Here is a 20613-nt window from a genome sequence, read left to right on the forward strand (position 1 = left end):
GCCCTTCATTTACAGTTGTTATGCCCCGCTGATCTTGTGGTTCACTGAAAGGTCCCGTGTCCCCCAATTGCTCTCTTTCAGGTGTATGCACAGTCTCAGGTATTGCCCCTGTATTGGGTCAGCCTCAAGCCCCGCTTCCTCTGATCCTGACGGTGGCTTACCCAGAATCTTCCTTCTCTGGCCACCAGCCCCTTTCTGCTCCTCTGTTCTCCCTGTTTGCCGGAGTAGATCGATGACAATCCGATGTTGCTGGGGCTGCAAGGCCGGGCCCCTCCCCTTCCCGTCAGGATTCTCCGTTCGGAGCTTTCGCTTCTTCTCCTGGACTGCCACCGGGGTCGTCTGTTGCTCACCCCCCCCCAGGAGAGCCGAGGGGGTCTGCTTGCACTGACCCCCCCCCTGCCCCGTGCTGCTCCTTTCGGCGGCATTATGATACGATTCGAAAGTGCTGGGTCCCCCCGCAGCTCCTCCGAGAGACCGCTCCTAAACGCCGAGCAGTCGGCAATCAAAACCTCTGCAGCTGCCATCAACGCTGCAACCCACTCAATGATGCCTGGTATGAGGGGATCTCTCCGATTCCGATTAACTTGCATTTCCCAATGTGGGGGCTGGGGGTTTTATCACCTTATCACCTATTTCATTTCAATGATTATCACCCCTGCGGGAGCCACCTTCGTCCGTTTTCTCTTGGCCGCCTTCTTGCTCCTCCAATGTATCTCCTTTCAAGGCTGTCCCTGTGTTTTGCAATGACTCCTCCCCACTGGAGATTTCCCAATCAGGCGTTTCTGTCATCCGCCCCCCAAAGAAGAATTCTTGGTATGGCTTGCATCCATGGTTGTAGGGGTCATGTCTCCAAACCCTTCTTCCTGCAGTTGAAAATCTCCTTCCATATCAGACTCCTCTGCGTGCTCTGAAAGTGAATAAAACTCGCTTTCCTTACTACTGGTGGGTTCATTCCTATTGTCACTGATAATGCCATTATCATCCATTAATACAGGCTCATTAACAATGTCTAAATCAGCCTGCAGTGGCTCCACATGTTCCAAAGACAAGTGACTCTCCTCAAGAGATGGACCGGTCAGTTCACCCCCCCCCCCTGGCTGGACGTCAAGAACACTGGGTTTTGAAGTGATTGTCAAACAAGTCACAGCTTTTTTACCAGCAGCCACTTGGAAAATATGCGGTATCTTGGGTGTCACATGTACCATGCCCTTGTACTGTACAGTACTCTCCAGGTGCTCAGCCCCACCAGACATTTCTTTGGAGCTCTTTGCGGCTAGTGCTGCACGTGTTCCTACCGCAGACTCCCCAGTGGCTCTTGTTTTCCCACCTCGCGCAACTTTAGGTGCCATGCCAGACTACCTATAGTGTCCCAGAAAAACCGAGAACAATAGATTTCAAAGAGTCCAGCTGCTTATTTTAATATAATGAAGCCCAGCATAAAAACATCCAATGAAAAGTTAATGTGCTTTTACATGTGAACTCACCAGAGCCTTGTAACCTGAGCCGCTCTCCCGTAGTCTGCTCACAGCCTGGCATCAATGTCTTTGTAGCAAGAATGTATCAGAATTTATCGGAAAGTAACTTTATAGCAACAGATTTAACAGAAGATGCTGCCTCTCCACAACAGTAAAGGTTAAATACTCCGCTGCTTTCGATATTAGGATTTTCCAAACCCGGCCGCGAGCTCAGCAGTAGAGTCCATTAGCAGCCGTTAGCAAGCCGACTCAGATGAGGCTGAAGTCCGGATGCCCCTCCACTTCTACCATTGCCGTTTTTGCTAGTTTTACAGCGGGGAGCGCAGCGGTTTCTTTTTACTGTCCCGACTTCAAAAAACCTTCCGTACGGGCAGCAGAAACACTCAGAGGGAAGCCCCAATCCACTCCAGCCAACACCGCCGCTTCTGCCACCGTTAACGCCTTGCAGCCCCCTCCATGGAAAAGACGGGAAAAGCGAGGTAACCAGGAGCTGCTCACAGAAACGTCTGCCGTGCGGACGTCATCTTGCCTCCGTTTACCATCCACTGGACCCATCTTTTTGGGTTAAAATATATTAGTATTATTTGTTTGTTTGTTTACTTTCATATCATGTGTTTATACATAGATTTTTTTAAACAATTGTAATATGTTTAATATTTTTTTCATTTTTTGTACTTGTGTTCTAATATTATTTATATTTTATTTAAAAATATATTATATGTATGTTTTTTTTATAACAATTAATTAAAAATATATATTTTTATTAATTGTGTTAAAGTATATATAGCTGTATAGGTATATGTATGTGTATGTATGTATATTTATGCATGTATGTATATGTGGGGCATAAAGTGCAGCATAAATTATGCATAAAAGAAGCAGAGAACTCTGGTTAGTTCCAAAGTTTAGGTGGAGAGCAGATCCTATGTAGAGCACCCTACAACACCAGCGACACTCTGAATTTGCTCACCTGAAATGTTTGCTTTTCTATCAAAGTATTTAAGCATAGAATTAGCACACGGATATAGAAAGGGACAACGTCTTTTGCCATTTCTACAGCAAAGTCTTTAAGCATTGGGATTAGTACAGTGCTATTCTGCCAAACTGTAAAATTACATAAACCTTTTGCCACTCCAGGCCCTGTATTACAGCTTTGGATTAGTTAAAAACCATCCAAGGCAACCTGAAATGAACAAAAGCAATCCTTGACATCTGTTTTGCTATCATTCTAGCTCTTCAGCGAGGTTTAGCTTTGTCCAGACACACGGGTGTACTTAGTATAAGTCAAAACAATACCCTTTTAAGGATAGGTTGCTGCATAAATCATGCAAAAAATAAGCAGATTACTCTGAATAGTTCCCAAGTTTAGGTCTTGAGCAGCTCCTATGTACAGCAACCTACAACACCAGCGACACTCTGAATTTGCTCATCTCAAATGTATGCTTTTCTATCAATATTTTTGAGCATAGCATTAGCACAATGCCATCCACGTTGAGATAGAAAGGGCCAAAGTATTTTGCCATTTCTACAGAAAGTTTTTAAGCATAGGATTAGCATAGTGCTATCCATGCCAAGCTGTAAAATGTCAAAAGTCGTTTACTACTATTAGGATTCATCAGCGAGGCAGCTTCTTTTCCAATTTTCTCGTGGTTGAAATTTATAAGACCCAAGCATGTAGGGCAGTGCTATACGGGGCTGCAATCTCAATCAGTTAGATATTCGTAAAAACACTTTTAATAAATCTCTTATAAGATTACCAAAAAGCACTCTATCCCTTCCTCTGAGGTTGGACTTAAACCTTACATACCTCGCTAATGTAGTCTGTCTGAAACCTATCTTATAATGGACAATACTGTGGTTAAATGAGGACGTGGCCCTATATAGAGACTATGTCAGTGAGATAATCGACAATCGCCTGGGCCTCACGATCCCCGGGTATCTGACATCAAAACCTGGCTGTTCAAGCGTTGCCTTTCTGCATACCGTCAGAATTCTTCTTCCATGCCCAAGAATGCCCATGAAATTGTTAAATCATGTTATTGGAACATCGTTTTCTGCAATAGGATTTCCATTGTTCCTGCAGGTAGTTTATCTGATCTTTATTTATCCACCAAGTGTGAGTCCCACTTTGAAGATTTTATGGATTTTCTGAGTGTCTCTTCAGTGAGATCTTTGTTTATTAAGTTCAGACTTGGAATACTCCCACTGGCTGTCTTTACTGGCACATGGAATACAATCTCTGCTATGGCCAACAATAATTGATGCCCTCTGGGATGTCCAAATATTGAAAATGAAGAACATGCCTTATTCTCTTGTACTGTTTATGCTAAGCAGCGCACACGTTGTATCATCTCTCTTTGCCAGCTCTTCCACTTAGAGGACTGACATTTACCTTTAAGAATATGTTAGTCACATGCTAGGCCCAGTGTTGTATATTCAGATTCCAACTTTTTTCATTCAATGTGATATATTACACAAAAAGTTGTTGGGGCAAGCGCCTTTTAGAGCTGTGACCTGTAAATACTAGACTATATTGGTTAAACTTTTACTACCTTTTTACACTGTGCACTTTAACACACTTGTAAAACCTAGTGATATGAGGGGAACCCAAATTCAGATTTTTACTTTAGCTGCCCGATAGCACAGTTGGGCCACTGAGAGCTTAGTTTAGGCTACTGTTAGAGGCTGCCCATCTGTGATGCTGTTAGGACAAGGGGGTATCTCTGTGTTTCCTTTTATTAATTGCAAACTTTGTGATCCTAATTTTGTTTTTATGAAGGTTTTTATAACTTTGCTCAGGAATGTTGGCTGCTGCTGAGAATTGTATGTTCTTATCATGTGTTTATTTTATTATTTTTCCTTTGTATGTGCTGTGTTATTGTGTACTTTTATGGCTCTTTTGAGCCGAAATAAAGATGATGATCGTGATGGTGTCAATACCATACCGATGAATTCCAAGATAATTGTATTTCCTCTGTATGTTGCCTACATTTACTAAATTCATGCGGAGTCTTGTAGAGTTTTCAGTTTTAGCAAAGCTAGAGCAGTGACAACCTAATGGTTGGGAGTTCCAATCCTCTCAAAAGGAAGCAAGATCTAATCATGGTCAATGTACATGCCCAAGAAAGTTTTTTTCCTGTCCATGTGAAGAAAGCTTTCCCGGGAAAAATCTTGGGGAGGTGCATGAAAGGCAATTAGTATCTGAGTCAAGTTGTCAGTCCCCATTCAAGGTCCCCAGGGTAGACAGGAGTTACTGGGCCCCAACCATGGTGGTTGAGCTCATTTGTAACTGGTGTCCTAGAGATAATCCTTCTATTGCTCTGGACAGTAGGCCAAGTACAACCCTTTTCGCACTTGACATTGAGTGGAGAGGGCTAAGCCTTTTCTAAACGCTGTCAATAATGGGTGCAGCCTTTATCCAATCACTGGTACTGAATTTCTCTTAGAACTAGGAAGTATGAACGGCTTAGTTGGCCTTACCAGGATTCAAACAGACGCTAGCAACGGTGGTTAGCTCACTAAGCCATATTGATGCTTTCTCTCAAAATACCCTACGAATCAGCGGGAAGGTTGATTGACCTGAAGGGATGAGAATGGTTAACACTGTTACTGGGGAACTGCTGCTGCTTCACACCTCACATACAGCATGTTCGTTCCAGTGGAAATTGAATATACTCATATTCTGGATGTAAATTAACCCTGAAAGGTAAAAAGCATTTACTCAAGCTTAGATCTTTCTTCATGTCCATTAATAGAATAGATATTCCTCAAGCTGTTGTCCATTCTTTTGAATGTGTTTGAATCACTTTTTCAAGTAACTCTTTTAAACCATTCCAATCCTGCATTTTGTGTTGTCCATTGGTTTGAGACTGCCATTGATGGCACACAATTCCTCTTAAAAAAACAAGTACATACATTAGAATAGTAATAGTGTGCAGCTCATGCTCCCATAGTTTTATAGAATCAGTGTTTTAAGTCGATTTTGTTTGAGATTTAAACATTCTGTACTCTACTCCTCTACCACACAAGTACTAGGGAACCTCATTCTACATCAAGACAGTGAGGCTTTTTATTGTGTTTGTCTTTTATTTACTAATCATTTAAAGCAAACACATTTACAATTCACACATTGCAACTGCCATTTAAACCATAGACTTCAAACAATGGAAATCCTTCACAGTATCTATTCCTTCATTTTCTCTAACCTCTCTTTTTGACTTTTCTATGGTGCTGTTTGTGGTTTAGGTCTCACACTGTAATATTAGACCTTTCAAACTGTGTGAACTACTGCTTTCCTGCAAGGTGTTAAGCACTAATTCCTGTTACCTGGCTTAAGGTGTTTCAGTTGATACAGATGTGCTACTTGTAATATTCGTAGCCCAGCCAGAGTCCTTCCTGTGCCTTCTTTGTAGCCTGTACCACTAAATGCAAATTACGGCCTGGAGGCCACTTTTCCAGGGGAAGCAGGTGTTGTGTATGCCCAGAAGACTCGGTTTTGTTTAAAGGCTTTATTTAGGGAAAACAAGTTGACCATAAAAGAACAATAATACAACATTATTAATAAAAGGCTATTAACTAATACCCGGACCATTGCTTTGTGGTAATAAAACACAGTGCATACTTCAATACTACTACAATTCTCAATAATTAGAACAATACAGGGGATGCATACAACATACATTACATCCCTCCCTTCACCTCGCAACCCAAGCACACCATCTGTGGAGTCCACCAATGCTCATCCCTCAGCTCAGCCCTACCCTCTTCAACATCTTTATGACTCCACTTGCAGGTATTGCCAGATTGCACATCAACATCCTCTCCTATGCCAACGACACTCAACTCCTCCTCTCACTCTCAGCAAACCCCACCTTGACAAAAACCAACTGCCACAACTGCATGAAGATTGGCGCAACTGTCTGAAACTCAACATGGACAGAAGGAGGTTCTGATCTTCGGCAACCATACTGCCCTTTTGGAATGACTCCTGGCGACCAACGGAGCTCGGACCCATCCCTACACCAAAAGACCATGCTTGAAACCTCGGCATCGTAATGGAGAGCAAACTCTCAGAGAAACATCAGGTCAACACCATGGCCTCGACCTTCTTCTATATGAACGACATGCTCCACAAAATCTTCAGATGGATCCCCATCAGCATGAGGAAAACTGTGACGCAGGCCCTCCTCACCAGCCAGTTTGACTACAGCAACACACTCTATGCCGGCACCTCCACTCAACTCATACAAAGACTCCAGAAAATCCAGAATGCAGCAGCCAGACTGCTCCTCAACCTGCTCAAGACGGCACTTATCACCCAGCATCTGAAAGACCTTCACTGGCTCCCCATCCAGAGGAGATGCCAGTTCAAACTCCTGACCCACGCATACAAAGCCCTCCACAACCAAGGACCAGACTACATAAACCACCGCCTGATCGTCCACCAACCCCCAGAAACCCCCGCTCCACACACCTTGCGCTCACTCAGACACAGCATATCCGCCACTCTGAAGGACACTCCTTCTCCCATCTTTCCGCCAAAGCCTGGAACACCCCCACACCTCCGCACTTCTCCCTTACTGAACCACTTCAGGAAGGAACTCAAGACTTGGGTCTTCACTGTATACCTTCAGCACAGCACCTGGATACCCCCCAGAGGGATTAGCCGTGCTATACAAATAATTGATTGATTGATAGGCAGCAGATTTGGAGGGCCCCAGAACTTCAGTTAATGGTCCCTAGAAGGACGATTCTTGACAGTGTGTCTTCAGTTCATCATATGCTTCTAAAATATAATAAAATACGTTAAATGAGTATGCTCCGTATTAAGCTAGAAAAGAAATGCTTTTCCTAATTTGTACTTCAACCCATATAAAGGAAGCAATACTAGAAAATAAAAAAGAGTCCGTCAAGGAATGTAGGAATTTTAGTGCAGCTTTGTGGTACCTGGCATTATTTGCAATGAAAAGTGGTTTCAGATAAAATTATTGCAGTCCATCATAAAACATCAAAAAAGAATAAAGTGCTTAGTGCTCAGCTTTGAAGTGCCATCACATGGGCATGGGGGTCACATCACTAGGTCATTGTTTCATTACTGGAAAGGGGACTAGAAAGTGCACAATTCAATTTCCGAAGCCTGGTTAGAACAAATTAGTGCTGGGAACATAAGACCATAGACTAATACAGTTGGAAGCCTTCTCCGGATGCAATTGACATGTATAGGGTGACCATATGTTTCCTACCCTCAACAAGTGTCCTATTTCCAGATCTGGAGCCTTAAAGGGCTTTTAACTCACTTTTATGCAGGTTAATCACACTGTATGGGGATTGAATTATGAGGGAGTCATTAAACTTCTTTAGCACATCATTAATATAGGAGAGCCAAGGGATGTTCAAAACATGGTCATGGGGGTCATATCGCTATGTTGTTGTGTCATTACTGGAAAAGAGACTAGAAAGTGCACAGTTCGATTTTCGAAGCCTGGTGAGAACGCAAGCCCATAGACTAATACAGTTGGAAGCCTTCCCCGGATAAAATTGACATGTATAGGTTGACCATAGGTTTCCTACCCTCCACCAGTGCCCTATTTCCAGATCTGGAGCCAAAAAAGGCCTTTAAAATCACTTTTATGCAGGTCCATCACACTGGATGGGGATTGAATTATGAGGGAGTCATGAAACTTCTTTAGCACATCATTAATATAGAAGAGCAAAGGAATGTTCAAAACATGGCCAAGTGTATGACAATCCATGATGATAGATCTAGTAAAGGTCATTTCAGGCTTAGGTCAAATTGACCGCCAAAGCAAGATCGGCTTTATTAAGAGTAAATGCTCTAGATAGCTACGTCCCACCTCATTATGGGTAATGTATGTTGAGACATAGGTAGGGATTCTTAGCAGATGCTCGAGGAAGGCATTCTCCTCTGTCTGTAAAGAGCCACTCAGAAGATATCCTCAGATGCCTCCTCCATACAAGCCATCAGCCAGTGCTTTGGCTTCATATATATTTATCATTTCTCTAGTAGGATGACTACTGAGCTTCCTTGAAGATCTAAAGACACCCATGCAGACCCCACTTATTTTTAGCCTACCACTTTATATGTGATTGACCCATGAGCCATTGCTGGCAAGCGATATACCCAAATAATTGAATGTATTGATCCTTGTAATCAGGAAATATGTGATATGGATGCTTCTGCTCCTCTAGGTCTTTTTACCATATGTTCTCGTACAGGTTTTGGTAATAATGATCTTCAATTTCCTCCTCTCCATAAAATCGACAAAGGTGTCCATAGTCTATGCAGGCCGACGGTTTTTCTTGACATCAAAACTGCGCACTGGTGGAAAGTTCCACAGGGACCAACCGGCGGGCGACAATAGGCGCGTTGGCCTGCAGAGCCCTGAGAGCATCATCAACCCCATTCATGTAAAGGGCAAAAAGAAACAAGCCAGAATATAACCCTTCCTTATTCCCTTCTTGACTTCATAGGAGTGAGTACATTCCCAGCTTGAGCCAAATCTATCAAATCAAAGGCACTACTGAGGTCAGCAAAAATAAAGATAGTGAGCCAGCTTTGACCTTTGCAGATTTCCAGAAAAGAAGGTCCAGGTTGGCACACTGTTTTAAGGTCCCCTAACCCTTTCCTAAAGCCAAACTGGGCTCCTGACAGGATGGAGTTATCGGTGGCCCACTGCTCCAATTTTTGTAGGAGAGCCCTGCTGATTAGTTTGGCTGGAGAATCAAGTAATGAAATAACGAGGAAGCACTTCGGATCTGATCTATCCCCCTTCCTAAAGGTGGACACTATAATAGAGTCAGCGCAGCTAGGGGACATCATACTCTCTGCAACTATGTCAAGAAAATGAGGGCCCAGAGTTCTCCCACAGCCTTGAAGGCATCAACCAGAAAACCATCTGTCCCGGGCAATTTACCCCTGCACTGTGGTGGAAGGCCAAAAGAACTTCCTCCAGGGATGTTTCTGGAGGACTCTTAACAACTCAGCTGCCGATCGGCTCTGTGTCACTCGCTAGAGAGCCAAAAATGTCTGAATAATGCTCAACCCATGTACATGGGTGGGACATGCAGAGTGAGCTCTGGAACTGTTTCACCTTTCAGCAATGGGGCATTAACAGTATTCCAAAATAGAGTGGCATCATTGGCCTCGATTGCCTGGGTTAAATTTGCCCAAGTCTTTACCCTGAGAGCCTACTTACTATTGCCTGAAGCTGAGTTGTAATTCTTCCTAAGTATTTTGAAGACAGTTTGCTCCCTTGGTGAGCTCTACAGTGCTGTCCGCAGCACTTTAGCATCCTGAATGTATGAATGATTAAACCAATCATGCTTTGCTATGGGCCGGATGTCTAGGCTTTTGGGGTAAGAAAGCATTAAGTGGCCTAGTAATAGCTTCAAATGCAAAAATGAGTAACATATCTACCTTGTCACCCAGGCAATACTTAAACTCTGCTTCATTAGTAATTAACAGCTTCTGGAGCACAGCTGGAGGATCTATCCCCGTCTACTTATGGCATCCATGTTAGCAGTCTTGGAGCTAACCCCCTGCTTTTCAGTCTACAATAACAAGAGACAACTAGCGGCTTATAGTCATATAGTGCACTTGGTATTATTCCATGATCGATAACAAGTTTCCTGGTAGAAAGGAAGACTAAAATGATCAATAGTCATACTGGCTCCTCTACCAATAAACGAAGGGATCTGGTAATTTATTTAAAAAACAAACAGGTATATCCTGAGCTAAATTCCAATACCAATCAATGTTCAAAATAAATCAAAGTCGTCGCAATCTTCTCATAATCTTCATTTAATATCCTTATTCAATGGTGATCTTCAACTCCAAACCTAGCCAACACGTGTTTCGTCTTTCATGGTAACAACCACAGACTTCGTCTAATTTTTGTAGGATTATAGCGTAAAGCCAATTAGTAGTTTTCAAATTCACAAAATAGGGAAGATTCCAGTTGTCGTGATTTTGCACTATGTCGACTTAGCCATAAAGGTGTGTGGCCTTTCCTAATTATGTGTTAAAAGTACGATCAGCATCAAACCGGTCAGAGCAACATATTCCGCGTATACGTGTGAGTCGGCGTTTCATTTCCTCGGTAATTTTCTCCAGTAATAATCAATCGTACTTAAAAATTAGGGATTTGAGAGAGTACCCATAGGAGTTAAGTGAAAAGTGAGGGACTCCGTCACCTGCTTACGGGTTATACCACACACCAATTTGGCAGCAAGCATACATGTCTGTATATTAAAATCCCCTGTTAATAAAACAAAACAATTTGAAGAATTGGTTTGTAAAAATATATCTAAATCCGCCTCTAAAGAAGTAACAACCTCACTACATGTGGAATCAAAAATATTATTATAAAAATTAATTAAAGCCAGGTGAGATCTGCCTGAAAAGGACAGTCAAACAAGCTTGTAATAGGGTGAGGCAGTAAAGGATCTCCTAATAACAACAGGTAACACATTTGAAAATGGAATTTAAAGACCACCTTTTGGCCAACCTGATAATGATGGAGCAGCGGGCTTACAAATAGAAGAGAATCCTTCCACGTAGTAGGGACTACATCCCAGGTTTCCTGAAGACAAATCACATGAGAAGTGGAGGTACTATAGACTCAGCCTGAGGTATCTAGCTTGTTTTTAAAACCAAATATGTTCCATGATGTAAAAAAGATACTCCTTTATGTCCCACTGATGCTGGTAGTGGGGATGCTAGACTAATTTCCTTAGGAAGGTATTCATTAAGTCAAACTCTATAAACATGGTACACATAGAACTCAAGTTACATCATAAGTGTACCTCAGTAGTTCCTCAATTCAATTAAGCATATCCTCAAAAAGACACACAAGTACCCTAAATAGCTTCAATAGTGACTGTTTAATTTCACAGTTATTATAACAGATCACTGTCAGGAACGTTCCAAAAGAGAAAAGTGGGTTGATCCAGGTGGAGTGTGGAAATGGATTGTGCTTGTGAGAATAGAAAAGATATATAGGGAGGGAAATCAGAGATTAGTTAAATAAATTACGCATAGTAATGTCCTTAGTAATTAATTGTTTTAACTACTGTCTGGTTACCCCATTCCCCCTGATTGGTTGAATTCCCAATGATGTTATGTCATTCTATTACCTGTAACTCGCTTAGTGCCATAAATCTTTTGGATGAGGAACCGCATGTTGACAATCAGCCGCTGGAAATAGGAAAGGTGGAGCGGGGGCTGGCACCCTGCGAGAGTGATGCATGTGGTGATAGAAATACCCCAGGGCAGAAGAGCTATGTTATTAGGATTGTTACTAGGCATGGAGACCTAGACAGATTCTCACCTGCTACATGGGGGTCTTTAACATTTATAGTAACACAGTCCCCCTCGATACTTTTCCTATTAGGTCCAATCCACCCAACCCTTCTTGTCATAATTATTAGGTCCTCCCTCACTGTTGGAAAGAGACACTTAGATTGTAACCAATAGAGGACCTTAGTTGGTTAGATGACTCAGCTACACCTGGGAAAAAGGGGGTACATTAGTCATTATTGCCGCATACAGGAAACAGGCTGGGGGTAAATAATGGTAAGATTGTTAATTATCTCCCACGCGGAGCTGCTAGTCTTCCTTGTTTGCTGTGAGACACTTCTTGGAGAGATGCCAGGTGTACACACAATGTCAAGGAGAATAAACAAATTGTCTGCTCTAGTCCGACCCAACTGAGCAAGGCATGGGTCCATAAAGGGGGCATTAGTGGTAACACTGCTGGATGATGCTCAACAAAAACACTACTGGATTTGTCAACCGCTCTTCTACTTTCTCAGAATGAGCCAGAATCGATTCCTGTACACTCGTAACACGTTACCACCCCTTTCATATTTCTTCTACCTTGTTGGGCACAGTTTCCCTGGGCTTACCCAAATTGTGACTGCTGGGTCACAGATAGGACTGGGTCTCGGTCCCGCAGATGCAAAGATAGTAACAGGCACCAGAGAGGCATAAACCCAAATCAGTTCTCTGCAATAAGCAGTGTGCTCTTTGTTTCTCATGTGCTTTGCAGAGATGTAAGTGTCATTTATTTGGCTTCCCTTGAACTCTTTCCTTAACTTCCATTTTTCTTAGAGTTTTTAACTTGTGATATTCAGTACAAGAGATGAAGAGCTTGAGTCGAAAGAGTGCACCTCCCTCTGGCCCATAAAAGTAAGAATGTTATGGCATGTGTTTGCAGGTCAGTGCACTGTTTGAAGTCAAGCTTGCATGCAGAGGGTATTCTGTGACATGTTATGAGACCCAGAGAGGCTCTTTGGACTAGAGTCCAGAATGACCATAACATTGTCCGCGTATAGGCTAATGCGGTGCTCCCCCCTCCATGGGGATGCTCTTAATCCGGCCATGGTCTCCGATGTGCTGGGCAAATGGCTCCATGTATAAAGCAAACAAAAAGGGCGATAGGGGACAGCCATGCCTAGTGCCTCTACCAATAAGGAACTTTTCAGAACTCACCCATTGACTCTGACAGACGCCTGTGGTGCCTTATAAACACTAAAACCAAGGACCGAAAGCATTCCCCAAAACCAAAATGCTCCAGTGTGCAGTGAAAAAAGCACAGTGGACCCGATCAAAGGCCTTTTCCGCATCCACTGTAAGCAACATACTGAAGCCTCATTACGGTGATCTTTGTCGATGGCATGGAAAAATATTTTGGTGTTGTCTGTGCAGAGTCTGTGTGAAACAAACCCGGCTTGGACGGGGTGTATGAGGCCCTGCATGAAAAGGTTAAGGCAAGATGCCAGTATTCCTGTGAAGAGTTTAGAGTCAGAGTTAAGAAGCAAAATTGGATGATAGTTCGCACAAAGTGTGGGGTCTTTCCCTGGCTTTGGGATAATGGTTATGGTAGCATCCAGCAGGGACGCTGGAAGAGAGCCAGAGTCAGTTATGAAATTGAAAAAGTTGGTCAGGATTGGGGCAAGGTCAGGGCAGAAGGTCTTATAAAACCCGGCGGGAAACCCATTTTGGCTAGGGGACTTCAACAGCTTCTGTCTGGCTAATGCCGAAACGACTTCCCCCTCTTTAATAGGAAAGTCGAGTGATGACGCCAAGTCATCAGTGAGCTTAGTAACAGTAGAGGTAAGCAGATAGTCAGTAATAGCGTTGGATGAGGTGGTCTGTGCAGTGTATAGAGAGGAATAAAAGAGTCTAAAGTGCTCAGCAATGGAATCGTCCTCTGTAAAGTCAGTACCCCTCTCAGTCAGTAACGTTCATATTATGTTAGCTAAGCATTGGGCATGCAATTTAGCAGCCAAGAGCCTACCACTTTTGTTACCACTAGGATAATACAAATGCTTGAGGTGAAGCAAGCTAAATTCTGCCCTGTCTAAGTCCAACCCCTCCAACTGTTTCCTGGCAGCTTCCAATTGGCGCCACCACTCTTGGGGTCCCTGTGCGATGATGAATCCCCTCCAACTCCTTAACTTTAGATTGGAGTACCCCCGTTTCCATTTCCGGTCCTTATTGTCAGCAGCTGCCAAGGAGATAAATTCTCCCCTGACAACAGCCTTCATTGCGTCCCAAACAACAGCCAGAGGAACCTCCGGGGTGTCATTAGTGGCTAGATAGTCAGTGATAAGTTTCCTGATCTTCCCCTGGGTCTCTGGTTTGCTTAACAAGGTCTCCTATAAGCGCCACTGTCTTCTAGCCTGTTGGTGGAAGGGGGGTCTGAACTCCAAAACAAGCACGGAGTGGTCAGAGAGGGTGTGCGGATCAATTTCACTGAAGTAGAAAGCCTAAGGAAGTCCTGGGAGCCCATGAAGTATTCAATTCTAGTGTAGGTCCTGTGTGCATGAGAGAAGAAAGTAAAGTCCCTAGAGTTTGGGTGGTGAACCCTTCTGAGGTCTACAAGTCCAGCTGCCTTCAACCAAGAAATGCCTGCGTTCCAGAAGGCCCCCGCCCCGCCCTCCCCATGGGGCGAACGGCCCATGAGGTTGTCCATGACCAGATTGAGGTCGCCACCTATTAGTATGAGGCGGTCATGAGAAAGCAGTGAATAAGCCAGAGCATCCCAAATAAAACGTTCCTGCCCCTCGTTCGGGGTATATATGGTGCCCAATGTCAAATGCCAAAGGCGACCCTTGAGTTTTGCCAGTTTTGGACCAATGGAACCCCTAAAGGAGTGGGAAAAAAGGATAGCCACCCCTCCCTTCTTATGGCCAGAGGAGGAAAGGAATTGTTGCGGGAATTTCCTGGATTTAAGCCGGTGTGCGTCCCCGGTCAGGAGGTGAGTCTTTGGCAAGAGACAGATATCTGCTCCTGAATTCTCTAGAAACGGGAGGATGGCCCTCCATTTACCCGGATTGTTTAGGCCCTTTACGTCAAGGGAGAGAATCTTCGGCCAACCATGGGGCCCAATACTAGGGGAAAGAGAGTATACCATGTCAAGCGGCCTAGCCCTCACTCTGCCCTCTCAGCAAAGGTACCCCATGAGTACCCTGAAACCCACAGAGCGTAACCTGAGGTGTCCGTAGGTGTGTCAAGCATCAGTGCTCGGTGCAGAAGTACTTGGTGTGGAAACAAAAGACATAAAAAGAACCCCCACAAACATGACCAAACAGTAAGGAAAATAGAACCTCTGGGGGATAGGCCCTGGAAAGGGGTCCCCTACCACCGATGAGGAAAGGTCCGGATGGGGTCGATCATGGCCATAGTCTGTCTGAGCGCTGCTCCGCCCTGAGGCCCAAACTGCAACCAACAGGCCTCCGAGGCCCGGGAAATGGGCCCTGTAGGATCAGTCTGTCCTTCCCACCAAGGACCTTCCGGTAATGCTCTCCAGGACTGCCTTGCGTTCTTGGATGTTGACCTTGGGCTAGACTTTGAAAGTTTCTTGCCCCTCCGTCTCCTCCCCTGCGTCTCCCAGCACCCACCTCCCGCCCCTGGCTCATCCAAGCTCCCAGCTTGAGATTCTGGCTGTGCGATCTTAAGGAGGGCATATGCTGCTTGGTGCGAAAGGTTCTGGCAAGTCTGACCTTCCCAGTAGAAAAGTAGATGGAAAGGGTAGCCCCAAGAATAGGGGATGCCAAGGCTGCGAAGATGCAATGTCACTGGGCAGAATTGTCGCCACTTCTGGAGGGTTACTTCAGAGAGGTCCTGAAACAGTTGGAGGGAGTGACCCCGAAAGCTAATGGAATCGGACCCCCGGACAGTTCGCAGGATATGTTCCTTCATGGGGAAGCTGTGGACACAGGTCAGGATGTCCGGTGGGGGCCTTTTGGAGGCACGGGGGAGTCCGACCCGGTGCACACCATCAAGGCGTATCTAAGAGAAGGGTACATCCTCCAAGATCTGTGCGTAGAGGGCCTAGACGAACTCCTCAACATTTCCTGCCTCCACTGAGATCAGCACATTCTGAATCCTCACATTGTTGCGTCTGGCCTGTTCTCCAGGTCTTCAGCATGTGCCTGTAAATCAATCTGTCTATCAGAAAAGCAAATTATTTCTTGGCGGAGAACTCAATTTCTTCACCCCTAGCAGTGTCGTTAGATTCCAAGGAGTCTACTCAGTCCCCAATCTCTGAGACATCCTGCGGGACGGCCTGCAAGTCCTTAGCCAGGTCGTTCTTGATCTGCTGGTGGTCCTCCTTCAGCAACAGGAAAAGTGCATCCATACAGGAGCGAGTGATGGGGGATTCCCCATCTAAGCCTCCCTCCGGGGCCGAAGGTTCCGTAGAAAGTGCTCTTGGGGTGGGGGTTTAGCAAGCATGTCCTTGATCGTACGCTCCTTCTTAGCCCAGGCAGTGGTCATCTTGGAGGCTGAGGTGAGTTCCGAGGGCGCAAGGGCGACGGGCAGGTAATTAGTCCAAAGGGAGCATGGAGCGTTCCAACCTGTGAGGCACCAGAAGAAATCGCCAGCACAGAGCTCACCAGCAGGGACCCGCAAAGCATCTGTTTCCAAGGGGAGCCCCAAAGGGAGAACCCCTTGAGTCACCACTGGCAGTGGGAGAGTGCAACAGCCTGAACCTCAGATAAGGCGTTAGGAGCCAGTGATGCATTAGGTCCCCTCAGAGTCCGGGCCCACCGCCGGGGCACTTCCAAGCTCGGCCTCATGCCATCCTGCCACACACTGCCGCTGAATACTGGAGGCCACTAAGTCAGCCCTCCCCAGGTCCTCAGCACGATTCACTAACTAGCACCTTTCTCTGGCAGTAAGGGCCAAGACAAAGGGGGGAAGGGTGCCACAGTCCTGTTATATCCCCCAGGCCTCCTGGTGTAGTCACGGCGAAGTAAAGAGCCTTCGTGAATGAGGGGGGCCGGCCTCCGGTCGGGCCTCCCACTGCTGATGGACCTGGGAGTGTCTTTAGGGGGAGCACAGCGCCGCCCCCCTGGGGGCCCTGGAGCCAAGCTGCCAGATGTGCGGTAATGAGAGGGGGGACCGCTACCTCCAGGAGGATCCACCATACCTTCAAAGACCGGCAAGGAAGGCCAAGTACCGCCGCCTCTCCGATGCCTCTAGGCCCCACAGGAGAAGGTCAGTGGCAATGCAGATGCAGGTGGTTGTTCCGACGACGATCCATCCTCCGCGGGCCGTCGCGTGAGATATGGATGGGGGCCAGCTAGCAGGCCTGGACGTCGTGGAGGCTTCACACTCAGTCGGCTGGGCCTCAGCTCCCTAGTCCCACGCCATTCGCATCCCACCGAGCCACAGCGGAGGGTACAGCCACCCGCTCACTCAGGTCCAGGCGAGCCGGCTCATTAGCGCAGGTGCTTCGTCCGAGCCCCCGCAACGGCCTCCAAAAACCCCTCCGGGCCGTCCAATGTGGCGGAGAATATGCAGTGCCGCAGCTGCAGCAGATGGGCCCCCCCAGGACCCCGGGGTTCAGCGATGTAGGTGCAAAAATCCAGGGCCGGAGCGGAACGGTTACAAAGCACGTATGCTCACAATGCCATCTTGGCCACGCCCCCCATTTGCCTTCTTAGAAAAAGTATACTTCCTCACGCTAGGTAAGGTAGCACATTCCCTTAATGTAATTCTGAATGGTGAAGCAGTACGAATAAGACTTCATCATCTGGACTATTAGCCCACAAAGGGCCAGATGTAGGTAATTTTATTTTACCACTTCTTAAATACCGAATCATACCGATTCGGTATTTAAGAAGTGGTAAAATAGAGGGGGGGAGATGTAGGTATTTCTGAATCGGTAAATACCGAATCGTTAAGATTCGGTATTTACCGATTCTGTAAATACCGATTCGGTAATGCCCATTGATTCCTATGGGCATTGAAGCCCATAGGAATCAATGGGCATTACCGAATCGGTATTTACAGATTCGGTAAATACCGATTTCAGCAAGGGTGCAGGGGGTGTCACTTTGACACCCTCTAGCACCCCAAATACAGGCATGTGTGCCATGTGGCACACAGACATGCCCTAAGGGCATGTCTGTGTGTCACATGGCACAGGTGTGCATGCACAGATGTGCATGCACACCTGTATTCGGTATTTTACCACCCAATTGGATTGGGTGGTAAAATACCGAATTCTGAAGGCCTGTAGCACTGTAAACAGTGCTACCTACATCTGGGTTTTACCGAATCGGTAAAATCACCGATTCGGTATTTTACAGATTCGGTAAATTTACCGTTTCGGTAAATTTACCGAATCTGTAAAATATTGGCCCCTACATCTCCAAATCCAATTACCGGTCGGTAACGGCCGAATTCGGCCGTTACCGACCGGTAATTGGCGACCTACATCTGGCCCAAAGTGTCTGGTACATGGGACAGATCTGCTTCCCTAACAGAACCAAAAACTCTACCTGGTGTGGGCATCCTTACTTCTAATACTGTCCTCAATGGTATGTCATTTTGAAAGACAACAACTGTTTTCATGGAATCAACACAAAACAGTTGGTCATCCATTTTTCCTGCTTCAATGAAGATAACACATACCCATAAGACATGATTATGGTCACTGGCTGTTAGAGCGCCATAAGTTGGTATCACCTCTAAAGCCTCTATTTGCAGTATTAATTCAGCATTAGGCATCTAAGAGTCTTGCCAGTGTTGCCAAAATAGAAATTCCTTAGGTAACTCTTGTGTCTCTGCTATGATTGTATATACTGCCATAGTAAATGCATCCATATATGCAGGTCATTCTCTGATCTGACCTTCGGTAGAGGAATCTACTGTTAATGCCATGATCCTGGAAGGTACTTTTACAAGATACTGGGCTAACCCATACAAAACTCATAGGACCTGGGTAACATGTGGTATGTAAAACAGTATGGTCCTACTGGTACATGAGCAATGACAAATACAACATTTAATTTGAGCTTTAGGTGAGCACAAAACAAATTCAAACACAAAAGGCAACAACATAAATTAAATGCACTTAATGAAGAGTCAAACAATGGGATTCAGTTTTTGTGTCAAGATTCATTAGTTATAATTCAACAAAGGAATACATCAAATTTATTGAATAACGGTTGCTCCAAAAAGAAAAGATGTGTTTCAGATGGTGCTCAAGTGCGCAGTGATATGGAGAAGGCGAAGAAAGGATTAATACAAAGGTAACCTGTCTACAGGATTTAGTACGGTCTCTTATTTCTCCTTGTTCAATAATCAGTCCCGGCTTGGTAGTCTAAAAAAGTCAACGGTTAGACCCGACTGTTGCCTAAGGTGACTTAGATCCTAGCATACCGGTCTTCATCAGGACAGAGAGAATGCGATGAAATATAGGGCAACCTCACAATGGTGCAAGCGCTCCATGTGATGCGGGAGGTGTAGAATCAATGTACATTCTCCCCTAGCAATTTTCAAGAGTGGTAGGTGTTCGCCTTAAGTGCTAATTAAATGTTGCATTTGTCGTTGCTCACGTACCAGTAGGACCCTACTGTTTTATGATCCTGGAAGTAGCACTCCAGGGGTAGAACAATTCATGGTACCATCAGATTCAAAATGAATAGTCATATTTAACTTGGCCTTAAGATTTCTCCCTAACAAATTGGCTAGGGCAGCTCACGATAACAGTAGACAGCCATTGATGTACCTCCCTCCTACTTCCACCTCAACTGGTTTAGTAAAGGAACCCTCAATACTTCCCCAGAGAATTCTTGAGTGTCCAATGAGCTGTTGGAAATCAGAGGATCTCCCTCTCTAATACAGGATCTTGTTGCTCCTGTATCTATGAGTAATACATACCTTTTGTCATTGAGAGCTACTGTCACAGTGGGTTCCCCATCTGGCCTGTATGTCACTGACAATAATGGACACATATAAATACTCTGTGATTACCTTCCTTGTGTATTTCCTCACACAGAGTTAATCTGGAAAGGATTCCCTCCTCTCATAATGACACCTCCTTGTTCACGTTGAGGTGGAGTCACCATTGGGAGTGTTTGGTAGTTTTGCTAAGGCGGCACCTGTTGTGCTTGAGGCATTACTGGTGGCTGCATATTTTGTGATGGCGTCTGAGGCACATATATGATTTGCAGATTTGGCTGTGGCTGTACTATTGTGGTTTCTGGTTGATTGTAAATTCCTGCTCTTCCATTTTGCTCATCCCATCTCTCAGTTCTGAAGTCTCTAATGAAATGTCCATACCTCTCACAATAATGACCTACTTGATCCATCCTTTGATGCCGTAGCCTACCTCTTCCTATTCCTCCTTGTCCTGCTCTAATACTTCCCTTTATCCTTACATTATCCTGTTGTTGAGGGTACTGTTGTCGAGTAGTCACTGGGACCAATCCCACAGATATTGCAGTCATCCGAGTCGTGACTGCCACTTACGCTCCTTCTATTGCTCCTTTCTTTGCCAACTTTTGCTGCACTAATTTAGCTGCTGATTTTTATGTCACCTCTTGTTTGTCCATTTTTCTTTCATCCTATCACTGCGCTGGATCCTCATTTTGCTACATTGATTGAGCCATGAGAGATCTAATGTCTGGCCTATCAGGATACACTTTCCTCAGCTGATCCCAAACCACTGTTCTAACCAAATCAAATGGACACCAATCATATCTGGTGTCAGTGAGGGCAACATTTCTCACTCCAGCTTTTTGAAAATCAATGTCTGTTTCATCTTCTATAAGCGATCTAAGAAGACACTTTATGCACCCTACTGCCAAGGTGATACCT

This window comes from Lissotriton helveticus, chromosome 7, assembly GCF_964261635.1.
Source record: "Lissotriton helveticus chromosome 7, aLisHel1.1, whole genome shotgun sequence".
NCBI lineage: Eukaryota > Metazoa > Chordata > Amphibia > Caudata > Salamandridae > Lissotriton > Lissotriton helveticus.